Source organism: Mobula birostris, chromosome 3, assembly GCF_030028105.1.
Source record: "Mobula birostris isolate sMobBir1 chromosome 3, sMobBir1.hap1, whole genome shotgun sequence".
In the NCBI taxonomy this organism is placed as follows: Eukaryota; Metazoa; Chordata; class Chondrichthyes; order Myliobatiformes; family Myliobatidae; genus Mobula; species Mobula birostris.
This window is the reverse complement of record NC_092372.1, coordinates 95,835,170-95,848,680: the sequence shown is the minus strand read 5'-3', so window position 1 is coordinate 95,848,680 and position 13,511 is coordinate 95,835,170. Positions and strand designations below refer to the sequence as shown.

Below are 13,511 nucleotides of genomic sequence, written 5' to 3'. Positions count from 1 at the left end.
CGAAGGAAAAGTGGGGGGACAGATACCAGAATAGGAACAGAACATAGATTGTTCCACAAAGCCAACAAAAAGGCAGGCATAGCTCGGACCCATGCGGGTGCCCATAGCTACACCTTTAGTTTGGAGGAGGTGGGAGGACCCAAAGGAGAAATTATTAAGAGTAAGGACTAATTCCGCTAGACAGAGCAGAGTGGTGGTAGAGGGGAACTGATTAGGTCTGGAATCCAAAAAGTGGAGAGCTTTGAGACCTTCCTGATGGGGGATGGAAGTATATAGGGACTGGACATCCATGGTGAAAATAAAGCGGTGGGGGCCACGGAACTTAAAATCATCGAAAAGTTTAAAAGCGTGAGAAGTGTCATGAACATAGGTCGGAAGGGATTGAACAAGGGGGGATAAAACCGTGCCGAGGTATGCAGAAACGAGTTCGGTGGAGCAGGAGCAAGCTGAGACAATAGGTCGGCCAGGACAGGCAGGTTTGTGGATCTTGGGTAGGAGGTAGACATGGGAAGTGCAAGGTGTAGGAACTATAAGGTTGGTAGCAGTGGATGGGAGATCCCCTGAGCGGATAAAGTTGGTGATGGTGTGGGAGACAATGGCCTAGTGCTCCTTAGTGGGGTCACGATCGAGGGGTAAATAAGAGGAGGTATCCGCGAGTTGTCGCTGTGCCTCGGCAAGGTAGAGGTCAGTACGCCAGACTACAACAGCATCCCCCTTATCGGCGGGTTTAATAATAAGGTTAGGATTAGTGTGGAGGGAGTGGAGAGCAGAGCGTTCCGAAGGAGTGAAGTTGGAATGGGAACAAGGTGCAGTGAAGTCGAGACGGTTGATGTCCCATCGGCAGTTAGCAATAAAGAGGTCCAGGGCAGGCAGAAGACCAGAGTGGGGTGTCCATGAAGAGCAGGAGGGTTGAAGACGGGAGAAGGGGTCATCGCTGGGGGTGGAAGAGTCCTTGCTGAAGAAGTAGGCTCGGAGACGGAGACGGCGGAAGAAAAGTTCCGCATCATGGCGAACGCAGAACTCGCTGAGGTGTGGGCGAAGGGGGACAAAGGTGAGGCCCTTACTGAGGACAGAGCACTCTGCCTCCGACAGTTGAAGGTCGGAGGGGATGGTAAAGACCCGGCACGGATGAGAGCTGGGATCAGAGGGGGGAGGAGGGAGGCTGGGGGTGTCAGATTCCTCGTGTTGACAGATCTGAAAGATATGCTTTTGGTACAGTCTTGTCTTCCACCCCTTATCAAACAAAATTTGAGATTAATAGAAGAAACTACTGAATATTAAACTAATGTAATATTTGCTACTATACTGAATTATAAATGCTGAAATAAAACATGCAGTATTACAGGTTCCCATTTTGATGGTAGTATTTCTATGCTACTTACAAGTTAGATTTGAGGTGCACTTGAATTGGCAATTATATCTGTTATGTATTACTCCATTCATAATTACTCCTGAATGGATTAATATATTGCAGAATAATACAAACTAGCAGGCACTAGTTTAAGATCTAGTCCTTGCATAGTCAATTCTGCAGTTTGTTTCGCTCCTAGACATCAAATTCAGAAGAGGTATTAATCTCTTTGACTTGTTGACATACATTTGTTACACAATTCAGCCCTCACCAACATTTCCATTCATCACTTTCCCATAGACAACCTGCCCTACGGGCAGGCATTTTTCCCCATTGGTCGGGATACCAATATGTCAGAATGGGTTTGGAAATTTCGGACCAAAGGTAATTATTGATAGATAGGAAACTACTAATGGGAGCCAAATAAAGGGACATACTGTATATGGATGGAAGTCTGAAAAAAATCTTTCAAACAGATTGGTCATTAAAATGGAATTAATTTTCTCTCTTTGATTAAAAAACATTTTATCTAATTTTCCATCTTGTGGAAAAGATTTAATGAATATTCAAATAATCCCTATAGTAGTGAGATCATGATTTTTCTTCTAAATTAGCTTCTCTGATTGAATTCATCTACTTATCACATGCTCTTCTCTCTGCATTGCTTTTAATAACACACTATAACTGCCTCATTGTGCCCCTTTCAAATTTAAATAATGCCAGGCTGTGTTTTGAAAAATAGTTGTGATATTTCTGTCACACTAAAATCAATCCGTTTGAAAGTAATTTTTTTCAGATTCCAAATATGCAAAAAAAAACTTCCAGAACAAAGGAAAGCCTATATCATTACAGCAAAGTGTTAATGTTCCAAGGACTAGATTTTGTGGGGTTGTGGTATTGCTCTTTTCAGTTTACAAAGGGCAGAAGATGGTAAGGATGGTTGTCAAAGGATTCAGCAGGAGACATGGGCAGTTGGAGAAGAAGGCAGAGAAATAGCAGATGGAGTTTAATCTGTACAAGTGTGAAGCATTGCACTTCTGTAGGGAAATATATGGCAAAATGGCAGACCCTTAGAAACATTTGTATTCAGCAGGGGTGCAAATCTATAACTTCCTGGAAGTAGCAGTACAGGTAGATAAGGTGGAAAAGAAGGAGTACGGCAAACTTGGGATGTTGAGTGGAAAAGTCAAGAAGTTTTGCAGCTATATAAAAATTTGGCTAGGCTACATTTGGAGTTCTGCTCACTGCATTACAGGATAAATATGGAGGTTTTGGAGAGGATGCAGAAAATATTCCAATGATGTTGCATGATTAGAGAGCTTTAGCCAGAAGGATAGCTTTGAAAAAATTGAATCCAAAGGGCAAAGTAATAGAAGTATATAAAATTATGAGAGGCATGGATTGGATAGATGGTCATAGTCTTTTCCCGGGGGTGGAAATGTCAAATATCAGAGGGTACGTTGAAGGCATGAAAGTGGCAGTTTAAAAGAGATCTATGAGATTTTTTAAAAAATTTACTCAGAGAATAGAATGTGCTACCAGGAGCTGTGGAAGCACATACAACAGCAACATTTAAGAGGAATTTCGATAGGCACCTAAATAGGTAGGAGATGGAGAGATATAAACCATGAACTGGCAGAGGGGATTAGTTCAGATTGCTATTGTGGTTGGCATAGATATCATGGGTGACGGATCTATTGCTGTGCTTTCCTGTACAATGTTCTATGTTATGGTCTTTCTCCCACTAGTTCAATAATAATGTGTATCCATGTAAATATTTAATCCAAATAGTCTTCACTGGGTCTCTAGTTATGATGAGAGTTAACTCATATTAAACATCAAAATTATTAGTTGCCAGCAAGCTGTGATAGAAACATAGAAAACCTACAGCAAAATACAGGCCCTTCAGCCCACAAAGCTGTGCCAAACATGTCCTTACTTTAGAAATTACCTAGGGTTACCCATAGCCCTCTATTTTTCTGAGCTCCATGTACCTGTCCAGGAGTCTCTTAAAGACCCTATTGTATCCGCCTCTACCGCCATTGCTGGCAGCCTATTCCACGCACTCACCACACTGCGTAAAAAACTTACCTCTAACATCTCCTCTGTACTTACTTCCAAGCACCTTAAAACTGTGCCCTCTCATGTTAGCTATTTCAGCCCTGGTAAAAAGCCTCTGACTATCCACACGATCAATGCCCCTCATCATCTTTACACCTCTATCGGGTCACCTCTCATTCTCTGTTGCTCCAAGGAGAAAAGGCCGAGGTCACTCAACCTATTCTCATAAGGCATGCTCCCCAATCTAGGCAACATCCTTGTAAATCTCCTCTGCACCCTTTCTATGGTTTCCACATCCTTCCTATGGTGAGGCGACCAGAACTGAGCACAGTACTCCAACTGGGGTCTTACCAGGGTCCTATATAGCTGCAAAATTACCTTTCAGATCCTAAATTCAATCCGTTTGATGAAGGCCAACACAGTGTATGCCTTCTTAACCACAGAGCCAACCTGTGCAGCAGCTTTGAGTGCCCTATGGACTCGGACCCCCAAACCCCTCTGATCCTCCACACTGCCAAGAGTCTTACCCATCAGTCAGGGTATCAAGGGATATGGGGAAAAAGCCAGAAATTGGAACTAGATGGGTGAATAGTTTAGCTCATGGGGGAGCTGAGGAGCAGACTCGATGGGCCGATGGGCCTACTTCTGCTCCTTTGTCTTGTGATCGTGTGATTAATACTATATTCTGTCATCATATTTGACCTACCAAAATGAACCACCTCACACTTATCTGGGTTGAACTCCATCTGCTACTTCTCAGCCCAGTTTTGCATCCTATCAATATCCCCTGTAACCTCTGACAGCCCTCCACACTATCCACAACACGCCCAACCTTTGTGTCATCAGCAAATTTACTAACTCATCCCTCCACTTCTTCATCCAGGTCATGTGACAAAAAACCAAGTTATCAGAAGATTGATGCTAATGAGAGAGAGATAAGGGAGACAATGGAGAAACATTCAAAATGCTAATAAGAGAGAAGAGAGAGATTAACGAGAAAGAAACACATTTTAGATATTGACAGACCGATTGCTTTGAACCTGAACTGTTTGAAGTTTGATGGACAGGCGATACCCCAGCAAGGGGATAAAAAGAACAGGTTCGCTAAGGCACGACACACCACAAGATCATGAGATAACGAGACCCTGGAAGAGCGGTGTGCCCCCACAAGTTGGTGGCAGTTGGAGGTCTGATTCAAGGGAACCAACCATAGACTGACAGGGTGAAAAGGGACGATTGGCGGGAACCTGGTGTGTGTGTCCGCCCTTGCCTGGGTGCCGGGTTCACCGCAGAAGAACGGTCGTATCCGGAACGGAGGGGTCACAGTTGGTGACCACAGAAGACATAAAAGGGTTCGCCCGAAAGCTAACTGTGAAGAACATCAAAGGTCTGTTTGAATCAAAATTTGCATTCTCTCTCTCTCCAACGGCACAACAGCGATTACTGCAAACTGTACTAAGCTGAACTGAACTCTGCGTCACTTGAGACTGATCATTTTACCCCTAGACTGCGATACAGCTTGGTTGATTCCTATTACCCTAGTTCTGTGTACATGTGTATTTTATCATTGCTGACCTGTTGCATTTATATCCTTACGATTAGAGTACTGTGTTACTTATTTCTTTAATAAAACTTTATTAGTTTCTGTTAAACCAGACTCCAACACGTGGTCCATTTCTGCTGGTTTGGCAACCCAGTTATGAGGTACGTAACAGTAATTTATAAAAATCACGAAGAGTAGGGGTCCCAGAACAAATCCCTGATGCCCACCACTGGTGACCGACCTCCATGCAGAATTTGACCCATCTGCAACCACTCTTTGCCTTCTGTGGGCAAGCCAGTTCTGGATCCACAAAGCAATGTCCCCTTGGATCCCATGCCGCCTTACATTCTCAATAAGCCTTGCATGGGGTACCTTATCAAATGCCTTGCTGAAATCCATATACACTACATCTACTGCTCTACCTTCATCGATGTGTTTAGTCACATCCTCAAAAAATTCAATCAGGCTCGTAAGGCACGACCTGCCTTTGACAAAACCATGCTGACTACTCCTAATCATATTATACCTCTCCAAATGTTCATAAATCCTGCCTCTCAGGATCTTCTCCATCAACTTACCAACCACTGAAGTAAGACTCACTGGTCTATAATTTCCTGGGCTATCTCTACTCCCTTTCTTGAATAAAGAAACAATATCCGCAACCCTCCAATCCTCCAGAACCTCTCCCATCCCCATTGATGAGGCAAAGATCATCGCCAGAACTCCACCTGTCACTTCTTAGCCCAGTTTTGCATCCTATCAATGTCCCGCTGTAACCTCTGACAGCCTTCCATACTATCCTGAAACTATTATGACACTTCATCAGACTTTATGCTGATTAATTATTTTCGTAATATTAAAAAAACTGGTTTTACAAAATAGAAAATTTCAGAACAGAAGCAGCATTAAGCAGTTTAGAAATTTAGTTTATTTTATGGTACAAGGTCCAATGTTACATTAAAGGGAAAAAAAATCTATTGGCAACCTAGAAAATTAGCAACAAAAGTAGATACTGTAATTTTAAAAGTTAGTTCTCTCCACCACCAGAAAAATAGTCCTTTATGAACTGACAATGATGAACTCCATAGAAAATGATGCAACCATAAAGCAAGAAAGAACCTGATTTAAGCAGTTACAGGCTCAAATAAGCAACTTCTGGAGTGGTCACGGTTGTCACACTGATCAAAGAAAAAAATCCTATGCCAAATTTTTAAAACAATTGTAATTTCTACAACAATTTACAACAAAAGCAAACCATTCTGAACAGAGTCAAGACTTAGTTCCAAGCTAGAGTTTTACTTTGAGATTAGCCTTAAATTTAGTTTTACAGTTCATAACCTAGGTGTTGGAGTAAAGTTTAAATGTTTCAAATTTAAGTCAAAACTGTGTTATAACTACACCTAAACTCCACTTTGTTATTGTATACTTGAACAATATTTATTAATGAAAGGGAAAATACATTACATCAATCTGTTGGAGATGTTTTGTGGCTGTAAGTAACAGGATAGAGAAGGGGAAGCCAGTAGAAGTGGTGTATTTGATAAAATGCCACACAAGAGACTACCAAACAAAACTAAAGAACATAGGCTTGTGGGTGTAGAGCACAGACGCAGCACTGACTAATGAATGGAAAACAGGGTCGGAACAAATGGGTCAGTTTTAGATTTTTGGTTTAGCTCTAACTATGAAATGCTGGATCTTCAGATTTACACAAACTATAGCAATAATATGGATGAGGGGGCCGAGTATAATCAATGGCAAAACTCCAATATTCTGGCACCTTCCTACTGCCAGACCTACAGGCTAATATTCTGGACTAATGGATGTCACCTATTAATACCCAATACAATTTAGTTCATTGTTTGCTTTACATGTTACACTGTAGGATATTACATTTTCTAGTGAACCTGGTGAATGTAAAGGATGTGGGAATATGTGTTCCTCCTTGATCCGTTTTGAGTGAATTTATAACATTTATTAATTTTTCAGGATGACTGAGCCCAATGTTTATGACCTATTCCTGAAAGCCCTTGCAAAGGTGGTGGTGAAACACCACCTTGAACCATTGTAATCTTTCTAGTGAAAGTGAATACTCAGCTACATGGAAGGAATGTCAATTTCCAGATCAGGATGGTGCATAATTTGGTGAGGAAGCTGATAGTGATAGTATTTCTTCCATAGGGGTCTCTCTAACATCCTTCGGAGAGATTTATCAGGAGCGCAGTATACAAAGGGCCCTCAGTATTATTGAGAATCCCACCCATCCATTCAGCATCCTCCTTGATTTTCTACCATCAGGCAGGAGACTACGATGCATAAAGCAAGTGTGTTTGTGTACTACTGTGCTTTACACTCTGGTTTCTGTATATATTATTATGGTTTTAGGTACAAGCATATTGTTAAATAACAATAAACTTGACTTAACTATACACCTGCTCCTGTTATCCTTCTTGGTGATAGAGGTGACAGATTTGGAAGATGCACTCAGAACAATTGACTGTAAGGCACTTTAAGGTGGCGCACCCGAGCTACAAGGAATGAACATTTAGGGTGGTAGTTTGGTGCAAGCAAAGTGCTCTGTTTTGCTGTTTTGTTCTGAATGGTGTCGAGTTTCTTGACAGCAACCCAGGCTTCACAAACGACGAGTATTCAATCATACCACTAGCCACATCTTCTCTTCCCTAACACTTTCTGCAAGGACCACTCCCTCTATGACTCCCAACACACGCATTTCTTCCTTACCCTTGGCACTTTTCCCTATCTTGTAGTAGCTGTAACACCTGCCCTTACACGTCCTCCTTAAGGGACTTAACCAGCCCTTCCAGGTGTAACAAAAGTTCACATATAGCCCTCCAACCTGGTCTATTGCATTCAGTGCTGCCAGTCTGGCCTCCTCTACATCAGATTCAGTGACCATTTCACAGAACACCTGTGTTCAGTCTGCAATAGCCATCCCAAACCCCCAGATGCAGACCATTTTGACCTCACTTCCCATTCCCACAATGATCTGGCCTTCTCTACTGCCAGGGGATGAACACCACCTTACATTCCACCTCGATAGTCTCACCGGTGTAAATATTCATGGCAACCCAATTGTATATGTAACTCTCGCTTCGGCTAGCGGCTTAATAAAGGGAGTGATAGTCCCCAGCCCAGCCAAACTTAAGAAATCTCAAACACAAAATAATCTGCAGATGCTGTTGTCAAAGGAAAGCAAATGCCATGTCTTCACCATCCCCTCTGACCTTCCCCTTTCTGAGGCAGAACGTTCTGTCCTTAGCAAGGGCCTCACTTTTGTCCCCCTCCGTTCACAGCTCAGTGAGTTCCGTGTCCGCCATGATGCTGAACTCCTCTTCCGTCGCCGACGTCTCCGAACCTACTTCTTTGGCAAGGATTCCCCTCCTCCTACTGATGACCCCTTCTCCCGTCTTCAACCCTCCTCCTCCTCCTGGACACCCCGCCCGGGCCTTCTACCTGCACTCGATCTTTTTATCTCCAACTGTCGCCGAGACATCAACCGTCTCAACTTCACCACTCCTCTCTCCTGTTCCAACCTCATTCCCTCTGAACGCACTGCCCTCCACTCTCTCCGCACTAATCCCAACCTCACCATCAAACCCGCTGACAAAGGTGTGCTGTAGTAGTCTGGTGGACGGGACCTCTACCTCACTGAGGCAAAACGGCAGCTCTCTGACACCTCCTCTTACTTACCCCTGGAACAGGACCCCACCAAAAAACATCAAACCATTGTCTCCCGTACCATCACTGCCCATATGAACTCCGGAGACCTTCCATCCTCAGCCACTAAACTCATAATTCCCACACCCTGTACTGCTCGGTTTTACCTTCTCCCCAAGATACACAAGCCTGACTGTCCCGGTAGACCCATAGTTTCTGCCTGCTCCTGTCCCACCGAACTTGTATCTGCCTACCTGGACTCCATTTTGTCACCCATAGTTCAGTCTCTCCCCACCTACATCCGGGATACATCCCATGCCCTTCACCTCTTCAATAACTTCCAGTTCCCCGGTCCCAACCGCTTCATTTTTACTATGGATGTCCAATCCTTATATACCTCCATTTCCCATCAAGAAGGCCTCAAAATCCTCCGCTACTTTCTGGATAATAGACCTCACCAGTTCCCCACCACCACTACCCTCCTCCGGTTGGGGGAACTGGTTCTCACACTTAATAACTTCTCTTTTGGCTCTTCCCACTTTCTTTAGACTAAGGGTGTAGCTATGAGAACTCGCATGGGAGCCAGCTACGCCTGCCTCTTCATTGGTTATGTGGAACAGTCTGTGCTCCAAACCTATTCTGGTACTTCTCCCCAACTTTTCCTTCGGTACATTGACGACTACATTGGTGCTGCTTCCTGCACCCATGCTGAGCTCGTCAATTTCATCAACTTTACTTCAAACTTCCACCCAGCCCTCAAATTCACTTGGTCTATCTCTGACACTTCTCTCCCCTTTCTCAATGTCTCAGTCTCATCTCTGGAGACAGACTGTCCACTGACATCTTCTACAAGCCCACTGACTCTCATAACTACCTCCACTATACCTCTTCCCACCCCGCCACATGCAAAAATGCCATTCCCTATTCCCAGTTCCTCCGTCTCCGCCGTATCTGCTCCCAGGATGAGGCTTTCCATTCCAGGACATCCCAAATGTCCTCTTTCGTTAAGGATCGTGGCTTCCCTTGTACGGTGATCAATGATGCCCTCACCCGCATCTCCTCCATTTCCCGCACTTCGGCCCTCACCCCATCTTCCCGCCACCACAACAGGGACAGAGTTCCCCTTGTCTTCACCTACCACCCCACCAGCCTCCGGATCCAACACATTATCCTCCGCAACTTCCGCCACCTTCAACAGGACCCCATCACTAAGCACATCTTTCCCTCTCCACCCCTCTCCGCAGGGATCGATCCCTCTGCGACTCACTTATCCGCACATCCATCCCCATGGCTCTCCCACCTGGCACTTATCCCTGTAAGCGTAAGTGCTACACCTGTCCCTACACCTCCTCTCTTGCCACCATTCAGGGCCCCAAACAGTCCTTCCAGGTGAGGCAACACTTCACTTGCGAATCTGTTGGGGTCATCTATTGCATCCGGTGCTCCCGGTGTGGCCTCCTCTACATCAGTGAAACCTGACGCAGATTGGGGGACCGCTTCGTCGAGCACCTCCACTCTGTCCGCCACCACAGACAGGATCTCCCGGTAGCCACCCACTTCAACTCTGCTTCCCATTCCCATTCAGGTATGTCCATACATGGCCTCTTCCACTGCCATGATGAAGCTAAACTCAGGTTGGAGGAGCAACACCTCATATACCGTCTAGGTAGTCTCCAGCCCCTTGGTATGAACATAGAATTCTCCAACTTCCGGTAATTCCCTCCCCCTCCCTTCCTCTATCCCTATTTCACTCTGCCCCCTCCCCAAGCTGCCTATCACCTCCCTCATGGTTCCACCTCCTTCTACGACTTCACATTGTTCTCCTGCCAATCACCTCCCTGCTTCCCCTCCCCCACCCCTTTGTCTTTCAAATTACTGTTTTTTTAAACTACCAGCATTCTTCAAACCCTCCCAAAAGTTCTTCCTTCAGTCCTGACGAAGGGTTTCGGCCCGAAACGTCGACTAATCTTTTCAACTGATGCTGACTGACCTGCTGAGTTCCTCCAGCGCATTGCGAGTGTTCCTTAAGAAATCTCATTTGGGTGGATGCTGCATGATGTGTCCCCTATTACAAATCAGTGCCCCAAAAATACCAACAGTACACAATACGCAATTAAACGATTACGTTTTATAATTCTTACTTTGACTATATGGTTAATAAAGAAACAGAAAAAAAAAAGAAAAAAGACCCAATCTTATGAAACAGTCTATTGCGCAATGTTAGAGCTCACTGATTAGCCGATTGTCCAACATCCACCTCCTCCCACCGTCGCTGCCCTTCGGACCCTCGCTCCAAGTCCACCCCATCTGGCGGTCTACCAACTCCCTCCATTCGCGTCTTCTCTCCTCCTCTCTCCCCGGCAAAAGACCATGAAAATCTCTCTTCTGGACTCACAGGAACAACAGCATTCCAAACCCCGTTATCTCTAGTCACAAACCCAAACATTGCTGCTACAGAGAAACCATTACATTATCAGTGAAACCTTACAGCATGTTACATATAAATATTGAGTTTTCCAATCTTAGGTAAACACCCCACCCTTCTTCTGTACTTCCCCAGTTCAGCTCCTCTGGTCCTCCCATTGTTGATTTCTTCCCACCATCCCTCAGCCTCCTTTAGACATTTTTGTCTGCTTCCTGTTCCATCCACCTACTTTTACAGGCAGATTTTGCCCCTGCCCCCCCCCCCACTTCATCCGGTTGTTCATCTCTCCCTTCTCCTCGCATGGTCCCATTCTCACCTCCTTTACTAATCCATATCCAACTCTGGTAGCACTTTGTGTTCCTGCTCATCTCCCTCAGCAACCGGCTCCCAGTTTCACACTCCCCTCTCCCCACTTTGCACCATCTGTGTTTCTTTTAAACCCCATTTTCCTCTCTCTCCTCATCTGCCTCCATTGGTCATTCACCTGCACAAGTCTTCCAACTCCACCACTTTTCACCTCCTTCACCTGGCAACACCTGCCTGTCACCTCACACCCTCCTCAGTCCAACAATCACTTTGGTATCCTTCATTCCCCCTCTCCACTCTGTGCTGATCATCTCCACTCTCAGTTCTGATGCAGGGTTTCAACCTGAAACGTCAGGGTTTCAACCCAGATGCTGTTCAATCCACTGAATTTATTTAGATACAGCAGGGTGACAGGCCCTTTCAACCGAACCAGCCTGGGCTGCACACTTTATACCCAGGTGACCCCCTACTTCCCTGTATGTCTTTGGACTGTGGGAGGAAACTGGAGCACCCGGAGGAGGCACAAAGAGCACGTGAAAACTCCTTACAGACAGCAGCAGATGGTTTGTCCAGACTCTAGTGGCTACAGTCTCTTGTGTCTCTGTTCGATCACATTCCTAACATGGTGAACCTGCTTTGGGGTACAAGGTGGTGAGACACTCACTGCACGAAACCATCCTCTAACCTGCTTGTGTAACTAGGGTATTGATGTGGCCAGTCTGGTTAAATTCTGCTGAATGGGAAATTAGGGATGTCAACGGCATTGAATCCCAAGAACAGAAGATCAGAAAGGATACATGGGGAAATAGCAAAGGGACCTGAAGTTGTCATGGCTAATTTTAACCTAGGGTGGCGGGGTGGAGACACGTCTCTACACAGGAGGTGTAAGGCACTCCTTCCATCTGCCAGCCTGCAGCTCAGCTTTGTGCAAGATGTAGCACCCGCTTAGCCTCCTGATCAGGGTCACGTGAAGCCCCAGGAGCAGGTCATGTGAGCAGCTGCTGCATATCAAAAGTCCTGGTCATGTGACCACTGATGCTGGGCAGACAATACCACATGGCACATACTGAACGAACAATTTTTTAATCTGCACATCATCTGGAACAAATTGGAGCAGATCGAAGTCACTTCTCAAGTAGGAGTTCATACGGTTTATCAACAACCTCTCAAAACGGTTCATCACAGCGGATGGGAGTCATTGAGGCCAGTCACCACGCTCTGCTTGGGCACAGGTACAAGTGAAGCCTGTTTGAAGCAGTTGGGTATTCCAGTCTGCCAGAGTGAGAGGTTAAAGATCTCAGTTAATGCTCCAGCCAGTTGATCAACCCTGGCCTTTAGTACTCGGTCAGGTAACCCACCTGAGCCTACCCAACTTGCTACCACCACCCAGGTTTCATCACTTACAAAGCACCAGTAGCGTTATCCTGTTCATTTTTTAACTTGTGTCGTAAATACATCTTATGTTAAATGTCAATCTTCGGGAATACATTTTAATATTGGTGGATTTCTTTGTGACAAGATTCCATTATCTGTTGTGTGTGAGTTAAATGTGCTGTGTTGTTTGTCTTTGTCCAGAAGAATGTCGTTTTGTTTGGTGGTATGCATGTTCAATGGTTCCTTTTAATATCAGGGAATGCACACAATCTACAACCTGAAATTCTTGTTCTTCACAGACATCCATGAAACAGAAGAGTACCCCAAAGAATGAATGACAGCAAAACATGAGAACCCCAAAGCCCCCTACTCCCCCCCACACAAGCAAAACATGAGAACCCCAAAGCCCCCTACTTCCCCCCACACAAGCAAAACATGAGAACCCAAAAGCCCCCTACTCCCCCCACACAAGCAAAACATTAGAACCCCAAAGCCCCCTACTCCCCCCCACACAAGCAAAACATGAGAACCCCAAAGCCCCCTACTCCCCCCCACACAAGCAAAACATGAGAATCCCAAAGCCCCCTACTCCCCCCACACAAGCAAAACATGAGAACCCCAAAGCCCCCTACTCCCCCCACACAAGCAAAACATGAGAACCCCAAAGCCCCCTACTCCCCCCACACAAGCAAAACATGAGAACCCCAAAGACCCCTACTCCCCCCCCACACAAGCAAAACATGAGAACCCCAAAGACCCCTACTCCCCCCCAC

At 45.3% G+C, this 13,511-nt stretch overlaps 1 protein-coding gene across 2 annotated transcripts in view; it reads right to left on the bottom strand.

The window, feature by feature from the left end:
* Positions 1-13,511, bottom strand: part of LOC140195184 (flavin reductase (NADPH)-like) — a 38,242-nt gene that overhangs the window by 23,352 nt on the left and 1,379 nt on the right. The window lies entirely within an intron of this gene.